Below are 14,544 nucleotides of genomic sequence, written 5' to 3' on the forward strand. Positions count from 1 at the left end.
TCAATGGTCAGCAGGTATATTCCAGTCTGTCTCTATCTTAAGTTACCTGTTATCACCTTTATCATATTATTGTTTACTTCTCTCTCCTGAGATATTAATTCCTTCCATCTTTATGTTTAGATCTAGAAGGGACTTTAGTAGCTTAGTCCAATCACTTCATTTTACTAAAGCAAAAATTGAGATCCAAAGAGGTAGTACTGATTTGCCCAATGTCTCCCAGATAGCAAGTAGCAAACATGAAATTAGAATCTATATCATCTTCTTTGGAAATCTGTGCTCTTTTCATCAGAATATCTTTCTTGTCTCTCTTTTGTCTCCTTGTATTTATCTCTACAAAATTATTTCTTCCCTTCCACCCTCCCCAAACCCAAAAAGAGTCATAAATTGTCACCCTTGTTCTGTTACCTAAGAATCCTAACAGATACAGATGTGGTTAATTGAGTTTATAAAAATAAAATTAAGACAGGAGACTATGGCTGGAGCAGTTTATTAGATGTGTTTATAAATAACTCCATGTTCTGAAATAATGAGGTATAGGTATTTCTTATGTAGGAATACCAGCTTAAGGGTGGTGTTTCCTTGCTTTTAGTTGGTAAGGAGCCTCAAAATCACTGAAATCTTAAGCAATAGATAAGGGACTCTCTTTGTTTTCCCCTATGAATAGAACTTAAAAAAAAAAAAAAAAAGCACAAATGACAATTTCATTCATATTGTTATAATAATTGAGGTCATTATCAGTACCATTGACATCAATAATTTTCAGTAATTATTTTTTTCCCTTTTTTCTTGAGGCAATTGGGGTTAAATGATTTGCCCAGGGTCATATAGCTAGAAAGTGTTAAGTGTCTGAGGCTAGATTTGAACTCAGGTCCTCTTGACTTCAGAGCTAGTGCTCTATCCACTACACCACCCAGCTGCCCCTCATCTTCAGTAATTATAATTTGAATACAGGGACACAAGTGTAGCTGATCTTCCAAAACTATTCCCCCCAACTTACACTCACAAGTTGCCCCCTAAAATTAACTATTACCCTATTACCTTGCTAATCCCCACTTCTAAAACTATAGCTCTTAAGCCCTCATCAATGAATTGATTTTTAATAGTAAACTAGAAGACAATTAGTTCAAACCAAAGACATTTTGCTGAAAAGATATAGTAAGAATAATATCTCCAAACATTTCTTTTCCCTCTATACATTTGGGGTTCACTTTCCCAAAGGACTACATAGCATCACTAGGAAGAGTAGAGTATCTCTATATGTAAGGATATGACACATATAGCCAAGGCAACTAGAGTCTAACTGGGAGTGGGAGGGAACCTAGACACTATACTAAGTCCTTCTTATATTTATACATCATTTTAGTTTTGAACACTATAAACAAGGTGCTATTATGATTCCTATTCTACATCAGGAAATTGAGGCAGTAAAATATTAAATTAAAAATTAAGTACTTACAGGGACTGAATATGGATCCCATTGTTGTTGCTCTGTTTAATCATTTTCCTCTTTTTGATCTGATTTTTTTCTTGTGCAGTATGATAAATGTGGAAATAGGTTTAGAAGAATTGTACATGTTTAACCTATATTGGATTACTTGCTATCTAGGGTAGCGGGTTGGGGGAAGGGAAAGAGGAAAATTTGGAACACAAGGTTTCTCAATGATGAATATTGAAAATTATCTTTGTATATATTTCAAAAATAAAAAGCAATTATCAAATTTAAAAAAATTAAATACAGGATCACATAATAAGTGGCTGAATTTAACAGTTCTTCCTGACATAAGATCTTATATGGAGACTTTTGAAGTGGCCTGCAATAAGTGTTCATTATTTTTCTTCTCTATCACTGCTAAATAATTGCTATCTATATTCAAATTGCATGCTGGTCTCCCTCCTAGAAAAGAAGGTAGAAGGACTAAAGAAATGTCTCTATTCTGTTAAGATTAACAAAGGGGGAAGGGAGGGAGAGAAACAGAGACAAAGACAGAGATTTTTCATTGTAAAATAATTTTAAAAAAAAAAATCTTAACAAAAAGAAATAACTCCTGATCTTTGTCTGAAGATTGGAGAGGAAACCTAAAACAAAGGACCAAAAGAAAGAGAATAACCACCAAAAACTTGTGGATAAGTAAAGGATATGAAGCTCAAAGCAAAGAACCTTATAATTAGATCTCTGAAGAGAAGGTAGCAGCTTGTCCTCTAAGGAATGATGATGTGAATATACTGATGGGTTCAGGGAAGAGATTTTCTAGGAAGGATCAAAGGAAGAAGAGAGGGGCACGGGTTGTGCTAACTCCTTGCTGAGAGAACAAGCTAACCAACTAAATTTTTTTCAAAAGATGTGCAAAAGATAAGAATAAAGGAAGATGATGAAATATATTTTCTACCCTTCTGTATCAAGTTGAGGAACTAAAGGTGGTTTGCTATTTACAATGTCAGATGTCATCTCTTTTTTGATTAGTTTTATTTAATTATCATTTTTGTTATAAAGGAAGGTTTGATGATAGAAAGGAATTTGGGGAGATGACTATGGAATAAATAACAAAAGACTAATAAGATGTTAATAACTTTTTATTTTAAAATAACAGATAATGCCAAGATATTCTTATTTGCCAAAATATTCTTTTTTCCTTTTTTGGCAGGGTTAATAAATTAGTTGATTGAGAGAGTGTCATAGCTATAATTCCAGGCATTTGACAAAGTCATGTACTCTTATGACAATCAAACTATTTTTGTGGAAAAGTTGAAAAGATGAAGGCTATTGAAAATATCTGTTTATTTGGAGGCAGCTAGATGATTCAGTGGATAGAGCACCAGCCCTGAAGTCAGGAGGACCTGAGTTCAAATGTGATCTCAAACACTTAACACTTCCTAGCTCTGTGACCCTGGGCAAGTAATTTAACCCTAATTGCCTCAGCAAATAAATTTTTTTTTGTTTTTTCTTCCCTGTTAGACTGAGCTCTTGAAAGTGAGAACTATCTCTTTCTTTGCCTCTTTTTGTATCCCCAATACTTAGTATAGTACTTGGCACATAGTAAGTGCTTAATAAATACCTATTGACAAATTGACTGACCTACTGATAAGACAGTTAAATGAATTCATAATAGGTTGAGTTAACTGGAGCTAGATGACTCAATGTCAACTTGGAAAAAGGTCTCTAATATATTGTCCTTATGATAAGTCTTTGGTCTTGCTATTTAGCATTTCTACCAATGACTTGGTTAATGATAGTGATGATCAGATTTTCAGATGACACATAGGAAGCATGTTTTATGATAGAGTCAGAATTCAAAAACATCTTGTTGGCTAGAATATTAGGCCAAATGTAAAAAGACAAAATTTAACTGGGATAAATGCAGAAGTCTGATACTTGGTCCAAAAAATTCAGTTTCAAAGTTCAAGAAGAAGAAAGTATTGCTAAATAGCAATTAGTCAACAAAAATTTCCAGAAGCTTAATGTAAAGGACCATGGATAGCACAGACAAAGCAACAACCAAAAAAAAGCCTTAATAATATTTTAGGCTGAATAAAGAGAGACAGATTGTCCAAGATTTGAACTCTGTCATAGGCAGATCATATCAGAAGGTACTATATTCAGATCTGAATATCACATTTTAGAAAGGCTATTTATAAACTAGAGAGAATTAAGGGAAAAACCATCAGGAAAATGAACAGATAATGCCATAGGAGCATCAGCTGAATAAACTGAAAAAGTTTATCCTAGACAAAAGCAAAAGGGAATTCATGATAGCTATCTTTCACTATTTGAAAGACTATCATATAGAAAAGAGATTAGATGTGTGTTTCTTACACCCATATGGCTGAAATAAGAGCAGTAAGTACAAGCTATAAGACACTTACTTTAGAAAACATAAGGGGAAAACTTCATAAGTATTAGAATTAATTGTCCAAAAGTGTAACAGACTGCCTTTCCCCCTCCCAAGATCAAGCGTTCACTTTTACTAGGGGTTGTCAAGTAAAGGTTGAATGACCATTTGTCAGATATAATCTAGAGGAAATTCTTGTTCCAATTCAGGACAAACTAGATGGCTTCTGGGGGGGGGGGGAGGTCTCTTCTGAATATGAAACTCTCTGATTCTAAAAATTGTAGCAGAAAGAAAAACCCACCTAGGTAATCAATATAAAATCAATTTCTAGATGAAAACATCAAACATAGATGAGTCAAAGAAATGATTACCTTAAACTTAACGTGTCTGAAATCAAACTTAGCTTTCTTTCACTTAAAACTTGCTCCTCCTCCAGACTTCACTATTTCTCTTGATGGCACCAACCATTCCCCAGGCCTAACCACGTAAGAAACTGTTGCTGACTTTGGCTACTCCCTCTTCTTGATCTCTCCTAGCCATTCAGTTACATTGAATCCACCTCCATATATATGTGTTTACATTTCCTCCTTTCTATTTTTCCCAGGCTACTATAGAATCTCTTTATTCTCTTGTATAGAATCCTAACAAGTTTCTCCACCTCTGTCCTTTCACACCTCCAAATTATTCTTATCTATATGTAAATATGGTCATGTAATTTTTTAAACCCTGTGATGTTAAATAGACCCTGCCTATTTAAGTTCAAAATCTTTTGCCTCCCACAATCTGACACCTTAACTTTCCAGTCTTTTATTAGATTACTTTCTTTTAACATTCTCTTCACTCAGACAAATTGGACTAAACTACCTTTATTACCTGCTTTGTGGATAGAGAACTCTTGCTGTCATCAGGAAAATCTGGTTCAAGTCTGGCTTCTGACACAGTAGACATACTGGCTAGTCACTTAACCTCTCAGTATCCTTCACAATTTTTTAAGACTTAAAGTTGTAAATGAGTAGCTGATCTACACTGGTGAAGTGAGTTTTTTACTCTGGGAGATCTAGATACAGATAAATTCACAGATTGAATTTTATCCATCTCTTAATCCCCAACTAAATCCCACAAGAAATCTTTCCTAAGGTTGGTAATTCTTTTTTTTCCTTAGCTAATTCTATACTGACAACTTTATTATTTTATTTATAGCTTTTTATTTTTCCAAATATATGCAAAGATAATTTTCAACATTCACCTTTGCAAAACCTTGTGTTTCAAATTTTTCTCCCACTTTCTCCCCCACTTCCTACCATAGACAGCAAGCAAAGGCTGATAATTCTAAAATTACTTTTCCTACTTCAGACCTCACATTGTACTTTATACTTTACTTGTATTAATGTTCAATTTTCTAATACAGCTTTTATGTACAATATAAGTTTTTTGAGAGCAGGGATTTATTTTTGTCTTTGCATCCTCATCGCCTACCAAAGGGTAGAAATTGTTTAGTTACTTGACTGTATCTTATTCCCCAATCAGAATTATGGAGACAAGGGAGCAGTTAGGTGATATACTGGATGGAGCTCTGGGAGTCAAGAAGATCAAATCCAGCCTTAGACACTAGTTATATGACTCTGTGCAAGTCACTTAACCACTCCCTGCCTCAGTTTCCTCAACAGTAAAATGGGAATAATAATAACATTGACCTCTCAAGGTCATTATGTGAATGAAATGAGATAATATTTGTAAAGTACTTAGTACATAACTCACCAGTGAACTAGAAGGGGAAAATTCCCAGGCAAAGAACAGATTTTATAAGCATTAAACAGCAATAACAATGCCTTTGAGGTAGAGAACACAGGAGAAAATAGAACATGAAGAGATAAGCAGATAAATGAAGGGTATATGAGGAAAGTAATACATCAAGATCTGTGAAAAAAGGTATTTTTCAATTTCTCAATTTTTTCCCAAGTCTTCTGGTGACAATCCCTGACCATAAATTGTAATACATATAACCCATCTGACTTTAAACTATTTGATACCTAAAAACAACATTTGTATTTCATATGACGCAATTGTACATTTTATACATAGAATCACCTGTCACAGCTTGTCTCTGCAAGCTGCAAATGAATGTTTTTGGCTAGAGGAAAAATAATGTGCTGTGTGGAGTCACAACTCAGGAACTGATGAATGAGCTAAATGATGTATGCTGCTATGTTGCTAAGCAATCTGATGCCCTTCAAGAAAATCCAGCAGCAGCTTGGAGAAGCTGTGAAGCTGGTTATGAGGGGCATTTGGCATGGAAAGATAACGTTTTTTCCTGATTAGTAATAATCCCTCTTCTTCTCCCTTTCCAAGATAGATGAACAACCCTGAGGGTCTCCTGAACCATCCACTGAATTGGAGCTAGAAAATATACAATCTCTTAATTACCTAACAATCTGACTCAGAGTAGTGGAATTTTACAACATAATCCCATGATATTAATTCCATTCTAGAACCTTTCCTCTTCACAAAAGCCCATCACAAGAGCGTGACTCACCAGTTACCTCAAGATAGATGTTTGTCAAAGCTGCCATGAGTCACGAACACTAAGGTTTATTTTTCTTTTATTTTAACTAGCATTAATCAGTAATACTTGGCATTACAGGATGGGGTTAGAAGGAGGGAGTTGGTTGGTTTTGATTTTAATTTTGATGCAGCTCTGGGTGTATGTATGTAAGTAATGAAAATAATAATAACTAACATTTATATTGTAAATTTTAAGATTTACAAAACACTTTACAAATGTCTCATTGGAGCCTTATAGAAAACCTAGAAGGTAGGTGCTATTATTATTCTATTTTACGGTTGAGGAAACTGAAGCAGTCAGCAATTAAATAGATTACTCAAAGTGATGCTACCAAGTGTTTGAGATAGCAGGATCTGAACTCATGTTCCTGATTCCAGACCTAGAGCTCAATCGACTGCCTCTCCCTCATCCTTAGTTTCACTTAACTGTAAATAATGGTGGAATGGCAGTCTTCATATACCAAATCCAGAAAGTTATTAAAGAGTAAGAGATCTGATATGCTTAAAAATAGAAGAATCAGAAATACCAAGTGATTCTTGAAGGTAATCTCTGCCTAGCAATTAATAAAAGGAAAAGGGATGTGATGCATTGCTTATTCTTAGTATTTCACTAGAGTAATAGCACATCTCTTTCCTTTCAAGAGCGGCTCAAAACTTTTTTGCATTCAATAGCTATCAATGGTAGTAGTAATAATAAAAATGACAACAATAATAATAGTTAGCATTTATATAGTGCCCACTATGTACCGGGCACTGTGCTAAGTACTTTACAAATATCAACTTATTTGATTCTAACAGTAACTCTGTGAGGGAAGTGCTATTATCAATTCCCATTTTACAAAAGAAGTAACTCAGATAGACAAAGACACTAAGTGAATTGTCTATGATCACATAGCTAGCACTGGATTTATGAGGATAGGGTTAAGATAGGATAAGAATTTCATAGGAGAGGGTACTAAAAGAAAAAAAGGGTAAGTTTGCAGTACGTAAGATTAACTGAACTAGAAATCAGGAGATTTCTATGTGACCTTGTTTCCCTTTCTGGCATATAGTTTCTTCATCTGTAAAATGGAAAGTGGACTTAATAAACTCTAAGATCTCTTCCACATGATTATCCTATAAGAAATGATGAGCAGGTTGATTTCAGGAAAATCTGGAAAGACTTACATATGAGCCTGACAAAGAATTGGAAAATGAGTAGATGTCCATCAATTGGGGGAATGGCTGAATAAGTTATAGTATATGAAAATAATTGAATATTCTTGTCCTATAAAAAATGATGAGCAAGCTGATTTTGGAAATGGCTGGAAATATTTACATGAACTGATGCTGAGCAAAACAAGTAGAACCAGGAATACATTGTACACAGTAACAGCAAGATTGTTTCATGATCAATTCTGAAAAACTTGGTTCTTCTCAATGGTTCAATGATCCAAGGCAATTCCAATAGACTTTGGACAGAAAATGCCATCTGTATCCAGAAAGAGAAGTATGGAAATTGAATGTAAATCAACACCTGCTATATTCACTTTTTTCTGATTTTTTCCCCTTCTGCCATGGTTTTTCCCTTTTGTTCTGACTTTTCTCTCCCAACATGATTCATAAAGAAATGTGTATTTAAAAAGTATTAACATATAATCAGAAAAAAAGTTAAAAATTTAAAAATGAACTGATGCTAAGTGAAGTGAGAAGAACCAAAAGAACATTGTATACATCAACAATAAGATTATGTGATGATCAATTATGATGGACATGGCTCTTTTCAACAATGAGGTAATTCAAGTCAATTCCAACAGACTTGTGATGGAAAGTTCCATTCACATCCAGAAATAGAAATATGGATACTAAATGTGAAACAAAACATTTTTGTTGGTGATGTTTATTTGCTTGTTTTTTTTTCTTGTGTTTTTCCCCTTTTGATCTGTTTTTTCTTGTGTAGCATGAAGAATACAGATATATGTTTAGAAGGATTGTACATGGTTAATCTATAGTAGATTGCTTGCTGTCTTGAGAAGGGGGAAGGGAGAGAGAGAGAGAGAGAAAAATTTGGAACACAAGATTTAGCAAAGGTGAATGTTGAAAACTATCTTTGCATGTATTTGGAAAAAATAAAATACTATTTTTAAAAAAATTTAAAAAGAGATCTCTTCCAGCCCATTATATGTTATATATACATCATATTTACCTTTACAAAGTAAATATGAGAATCTAATAAAACAAGATGGATGGAAAGTGCTTCAAAAATCATAAAGCACTATGGTAATTGTAAGCATTTTTATTCTTAGGTAGTTAGCAAGTAGTTTTTGAAAGACCAGTACCTAATCAAAAAGGAACCCATTAAAATTTGTTAAACTATAAAATTTCAATCTTGGTAAGTGGTTCTTTTAAGAGTTGGGTGAAAATCCTTTGAACAAATTAGAATGGGAGCAACACCCTAGGATGAACAGTGATTGGCTACATATGGCTGACTTTTAAAAGTTAATCCAGAATATCTAGTTAAAATGACTTGAAAGTTCCTAGAGGAAACCAGTATTCCGCAAAACACTCAATTGAAGTTCTTAAAATCTATAAGAAGGAATAATAGTAAAGAAAATGAAAAAGGAATAGCTATATACTCCTCTATCCACTATAAGGACTAAGTAAGACTTCCAGAACTAACAAGTACTCAAAGTGAAGACAAATCAGGGAAAGAAGAACCCATTGCTTAGAGAGTTTATTCTTGGAGCCTCGGCCCCCAAAAAAGGAGCCAGTACAGCATCCAGGCAGCCTACACCAGAATCACAACATGAAACAAGACCAAAAAAAAAAATCTGGTATCTTGCAGAAAAACCGATACCAGAATAATTTACAACACTGAGTTGGCATCTGTCAGGACCACACCAAGGGACAAAGCCAACATCTGGCTGGAGACTATATAAGTAGAAAGGAACAGGGGCACTAAAGTTAATGCTCACATTGGCTCATTGGGAAACTAGGGGTTCCAAAAGAGGAACTTACTTCTAGCCTACTTCTAGCCAACACATTCAGAAAGACAAAAGTATCAATACCCAGACTACAGATGGAATTAACACTGAGCAGTTTCTGAACTTCCCATCCAAGAGAGCATATATATAAGAGAAGTGTGGCCCAAACACAAATCCAGAAACCGAGACTGGATTTATGAATCAAAAGAAGAAAGCAGTGAACACCAGAAAAAAATACCATGGCTTAAGAGAAAACTAAGAGCAGTTAGGTGGCACAATAGATAGGCAATAGAATTGGGCTTAAAGTCAAGACCTTAATTCAAATTTGACCTCCGACATTTACTAGCTTTGTGGCCCTGGACAAATCACTTAACCCTGTTTGCCTCGGTTACCATATCTATAAAATGAACTGAAAAAGAAAATGGCAAATCATTTCAGTATCTTTGCAAGAAAACCACAAATGGGGTCATAAAGAGTCAGACAGATACTACTGAAAATGATTGAATCACAAGAGATAAATCCAGAATAGAGAAATTATATAATACTTAAACATACAAAAAATTATTTGGCCACAGTGACTATAAGAATTCTTCAAGAAAAGGAAGCAAAAAATTAAAAATGAAATTATAGTTGAAATAAAAGTGCTAGAAAAAATTGAAGGAGAATAACTAGCTTAGAATACAAGGTAAGAAAAAAATGACCCAGATAATAGGCCTGTATTTTTTTGAATATCTTTCTCCTGGTCAGGCTAAGTAAATCATCTTTTGGTAACTGCTGAATGACCTACAAGTGTCTCATTTGTTCCAATATTCAATTTAAATTGCCAGGCCATCCTATATTATAGTCAGAAGCATATCTCAAGTCTAAGAGAGGAGCCTTAACTCCTCATGTGCTGGCTTTTGTAGTTAGGCCACCAAGAAACTACATCAATGGCTTGAATTTTGGAATAATTAAGTTATGAAGATGGCTTTAAAACTTTTTTTTTCTGTTTTAATTTAATTTTTTTTTGTTACATTTTAAATTTCAAACGGCCTCCTTCCCTCCCACCTCAATCTACAATAGAAAAGGCTATTATTTGACAGAGACTTATAAATATATGTAAAAACATATTATGTATACTTCTGTTTTTCAGATCTTTCTCTGGAAGAAGAAGGCATCTTTCTTCATAGGTTCTTTGTGGTTGATTTGAGTATAATACTCAGAATAACTTGATTGTTAACAATTATTCTTTGAACAATATTGTTACTACATATGATATTCTCTTGGTTCTGCTCATTTCATTTTTCAATATTTCATTATTTTCATGTTTTTCTAAAATCAATTAGCTTATCATTTATTAGCACAGTAGTATTCTACTTTATTAAAGTAGTATTCTACTTTAATACCACATTTATCAGACTCCCTTCTAAGCATTTTTTTCATTATTGAACACCAAATTCTTCACCTCTGATTTCTCAGATTAATTTTTTTGTTGTTGTTTTTTCCTAGCTCTATAAAGAAATGATAGTGTGATAGTTAAAGTAAATTAATTGAAGTAGTGTTATCAATTTTATTATATTGGCTCAATCATCCCAGGACAAAGCAACATTTCTCTAACTAATTAGGTCTAACTCATTTCAGCAAAGAATGTTTTATATTTGGATTAAAATAGTTTCTGGATATATCTTGGCAAAAATCCTTTTATTATCTTTGTGTAGTCATTTTCAATGGAATTTTTACATGAAGTGATGCTGAGTGAAATGAGCAAGACCAAGAGATTGTTGAATACTTCAACAATACTACATGATGATCAATTCTGATGGATGTGGCCCTCTTCAACAATGAGATGAACCAAATCATTTCCAATAGAGCGGTAATAAATTGAATCAGCTACACCCAGTGAAAGAAGTCTGGGAAATGAGTATGAACCACTTCATAGAATTCCCAATCTCTCTATTTTTGTCCGCCTGCATTTTTTATTTTCTTCACAGGTTAATTGTACACTATTTCAAAGTCTGATTTTTTTTGTACAGCAAAATAACTGTATGGACATGTATACATATATGTATACTTTAACATATTTAACACGTATTGGTCAACCTGCCCTCTGGGGTGGTAGGGAGAATGAGGGGGAAAATTGGAACAAAAGATTTTGCAATTGTCAATGCTGAAAAATTACCCATGCATATATCTTGTAAATAAAAAGCAAAACAAACAAACAAACAAAAAATTGTTCTTTGGCCAGTTCTTTGGAATTATATTACTTGATTTTAAGTTACTTTTTAATTTTCATTTCAGAGATGCTTTGTTGAATATAATTTTAATGCATTATGATCATTAAATTATCTGTTTTAACACTTCTATATTTTTGATGTAGTCTATTTTTCTGATACATGGTCAATCTTCACAAAAGTTCAATGCACCACTGGTAAGCTTTTCTTCTCTAAACTCATTGAAATTGTCTTTCATATACAAGTGAACAGAGATGATACATACCTCATCAAGCTCAGATATAACTTTGATTTCCTAGGCTAAATACTTATATTTTGTTTTTGTGTTTTTTTCCAGGTGTATATACTTTGAATGTTTTTTATTCTGTGTAGCTTATAGCTTATTAGTGCTTGTGACAATGACATCTATTTAAATTTTGTTCTTAAATTTTATGAATCATTATTTTATTCAGACAATTGGGGGCAACAGTTAAATCCGTGATAATGTTCTGATTTCAACACATTTTATTGATTGAATTCTATGAATATATTAAAGTCTATATTTGTCCTCCATCAATTGATGAAAGAAAGAAAGCTTCTGATATATAATTTTAGCCAAAATGGTATGTCTTACCAAATATTTAGTAGGCAGTAAATCTTTTGACCTGCAGTAATGTGTTACATAGTCTTCATTATTTTCTTTCATCTTCTACAAGAAGTCTTTTCCAATTCTCATAGATGCTAATACCTTCTCTTCTAAGAATACTTTCTCCTTACTCAATAATATGCATGAGCCTATTTATTTTCATGTTTGCTTTCTCCATTAGAATATGAGCTCCTTGAGAGCAAAGATTATTTTGCCCTTTTTTTGGTATACTCAGCATTTATCACAATGCTTGTAATATACTATTTGTTTTATAAAAACTTGAGGATAATCTGATTCTCTATATTGATCTCTAAATCTGGATTCCTTAAGAATAACTCTTCAGCACTTTCTGATGGCAAGGAATTATACCTGAATTATCATCATAATCCCCTCTATTTTCCATGAAGAACCTTTTGATTGCACTCATGAATTTTTTGCTTTCCATTCAAAAGTAAGTCACTTTTAGAAATGTTCATCAAATCTCATCATGCATACCTGTTATCAGCCTTTAAAATTTTCATAGTGCAGTAATAGCTTCTTATTCCAAAAGAATTTGTGTAGATTTTTAACCAATTTATTGTGGGCTTTAAGAATATCAATCTTCTTCATCCTTTTTAGAAATGCTAATCATTCAATATAACTACCTTGGGATGATGGGTTCTTTGTTTTGTTAATTATTTTATTGTTATTTGTTTTATGCCTTTTTGTTTGGATACTTACCAAATGTTACAATCCATTTTACAATTTTAAATGAATGCATTAAGACTAAAATAATTACATATATTTAGCACAGACTGAATGAGGTTTCCTATTGGAAGCAAGATAGTTCAACAGAAATAAGAAAAGGAAGAGGAGAGAGGAAGAGAATGAGAGAGAAGGAGATAAGGGGAGAGAGAGGAAGAAAGAGAGAAAGGGAAAAAGGGGAGGAGAAGAGAGAGAGAGAGAGAGAGAGAGAGAGAGAGAGAGAGAGAGAGAGAGAGAGAGAGAGAGAGAGAGAGAGAGAGAGAGAGGAGAGAGAGAAAGAGAGAAAGAAAGAGAGAGAAAGAAAGAGAGAAAGAAAGAGAGAGAGAGAGAGAAAAAGAGAGAGAGAGAGAGAGAAAGAGAGAGAGAAAAGAGAAGAGAGGGAGAGGGAGGCAGGCAGGCAGGGGGAGAGAGGGGGAGAGAAAAAAGGGGAGAAAGAGAGGAAGGAAAGGAAGGAGAGAGAGAGAAAAACTCAAAGGGAATTGGGGGAATAAACCAGAAATCTGGGGCATTTTGTGGTGCTGGCTCCTCCATATTTCTGTTGATTTCTAAAGTCTTTTCTTTCTCTCCACAGAAATGATACTGAGAAGAATCTGGGCCCATATGTGTCCCCTCTCTCAACTTGGGAAGGAAGAAAATGTCTTTGCTCCAAAGCTTTCCTGCCAACTTCTCCTCTCTTACAGGCTCAGCATGGAGTCACCAATCTCTTCACTACTGAAGAAAGTATTATGCAAATGTTCCAGGCTTAAAGCCAAGGTTTTGTTAGTATTGAGTAGGTGTTAATTGCTTTAAAAGTTTTCTTCCCACTCAGCTTTGATTTCAATAAATCTCTTTACATACTCAGCCTTCTCCTTCATATCTTTATGACTGATATGTCTTACCTGTAAGACACCAATGTTTTTGTATATGTCACCTTCATCCACTGGTTCAATGTGATCTGCAGATTCAGGCTTGCAATGTTAAATATCTCTCTTTTCTTTAATGCATTTTGAATTTATAATTATCAAGTACAAATGACATTTTTATATCATTAGAGAAACATTTTACTCTATGTATCGCTATACATCTTGTAGGAGCAAGTTAATTTATTTTTTAATGGAGCAATGTAGCTTGATATATATAGCAAATGATTTTATGTTCAAGGTTCAAGTTGTTCTTTAATTTAGAAGTTATACATAGCTCTATTTAGGGGAGATCATGACAAAATTAAGGTTAGGCAAAACTATGATAGGCTTAAACTGTTTTCCTCAAAAATGTCATGTTTTATATAAATAGTACTTGACATAATTGTGTTGGAAGTATTATTATTGTGAAACACAATGATAATAAGTGAGTATACTGTTAATTTGCTTCTGTTTTCTTCATTCTTCACTTTCATATGTCTTCTCACATATTCTTGTTTTATTCATTGTTGCCACTTCTTTCGGCATAGTAATATTCAATTAAATTAATAGACTGCAATTTGTTCTGCCATTCCCCAGTCATTGGACATATGGATTATTTATAATTTTTAGTATGATAATGATTCTATGAACATCTTTATGCTAATAAGCCTATTTTTCTTTCAAGTTCTTTTGTGTCATTTAGTTATTTATCAAAACAATATTTTTGTCATC

General features: G+C 33.5%; 1 long non-coding RNA gene across 1 annotated transcript; it reads left to right on the forward strand.

Moving 5' to 3' along the window:
- Positions 1–6,331: 6,331 nt before the first annotated feature.
- LOC141561292 (uncharacterized) lies at positions 6,332–13,771 on the forward strand. Its single transcript, XR_012488012.1, has 2 exons — positions 6,332–6,414; positions 13,503–13,771. It is a non-coding gene; the product is annotated as an uncharacterized LOC141561292 (long non-coding RNA).
- Positions 13,772–14,544: the final 773 nt, after the last annotated feature.

This window comes from Sminthopsis crassicaudata, chromosome 3 (assembly GCF_048593235.1).
Source record: "Sminthopsis crassicaudata isolate SCR6 chromosome 3, ASM4859323v1, whole genome shotgun sequence".
Classification (NCBI taxonomy): domain Eukaryota; kingdom Metazoa; phylum Chordata; class Mammalia; order Dasyuromorphia; family Dasyuridae; genus Sminthopsis; species Sminthopsis crassicaudata.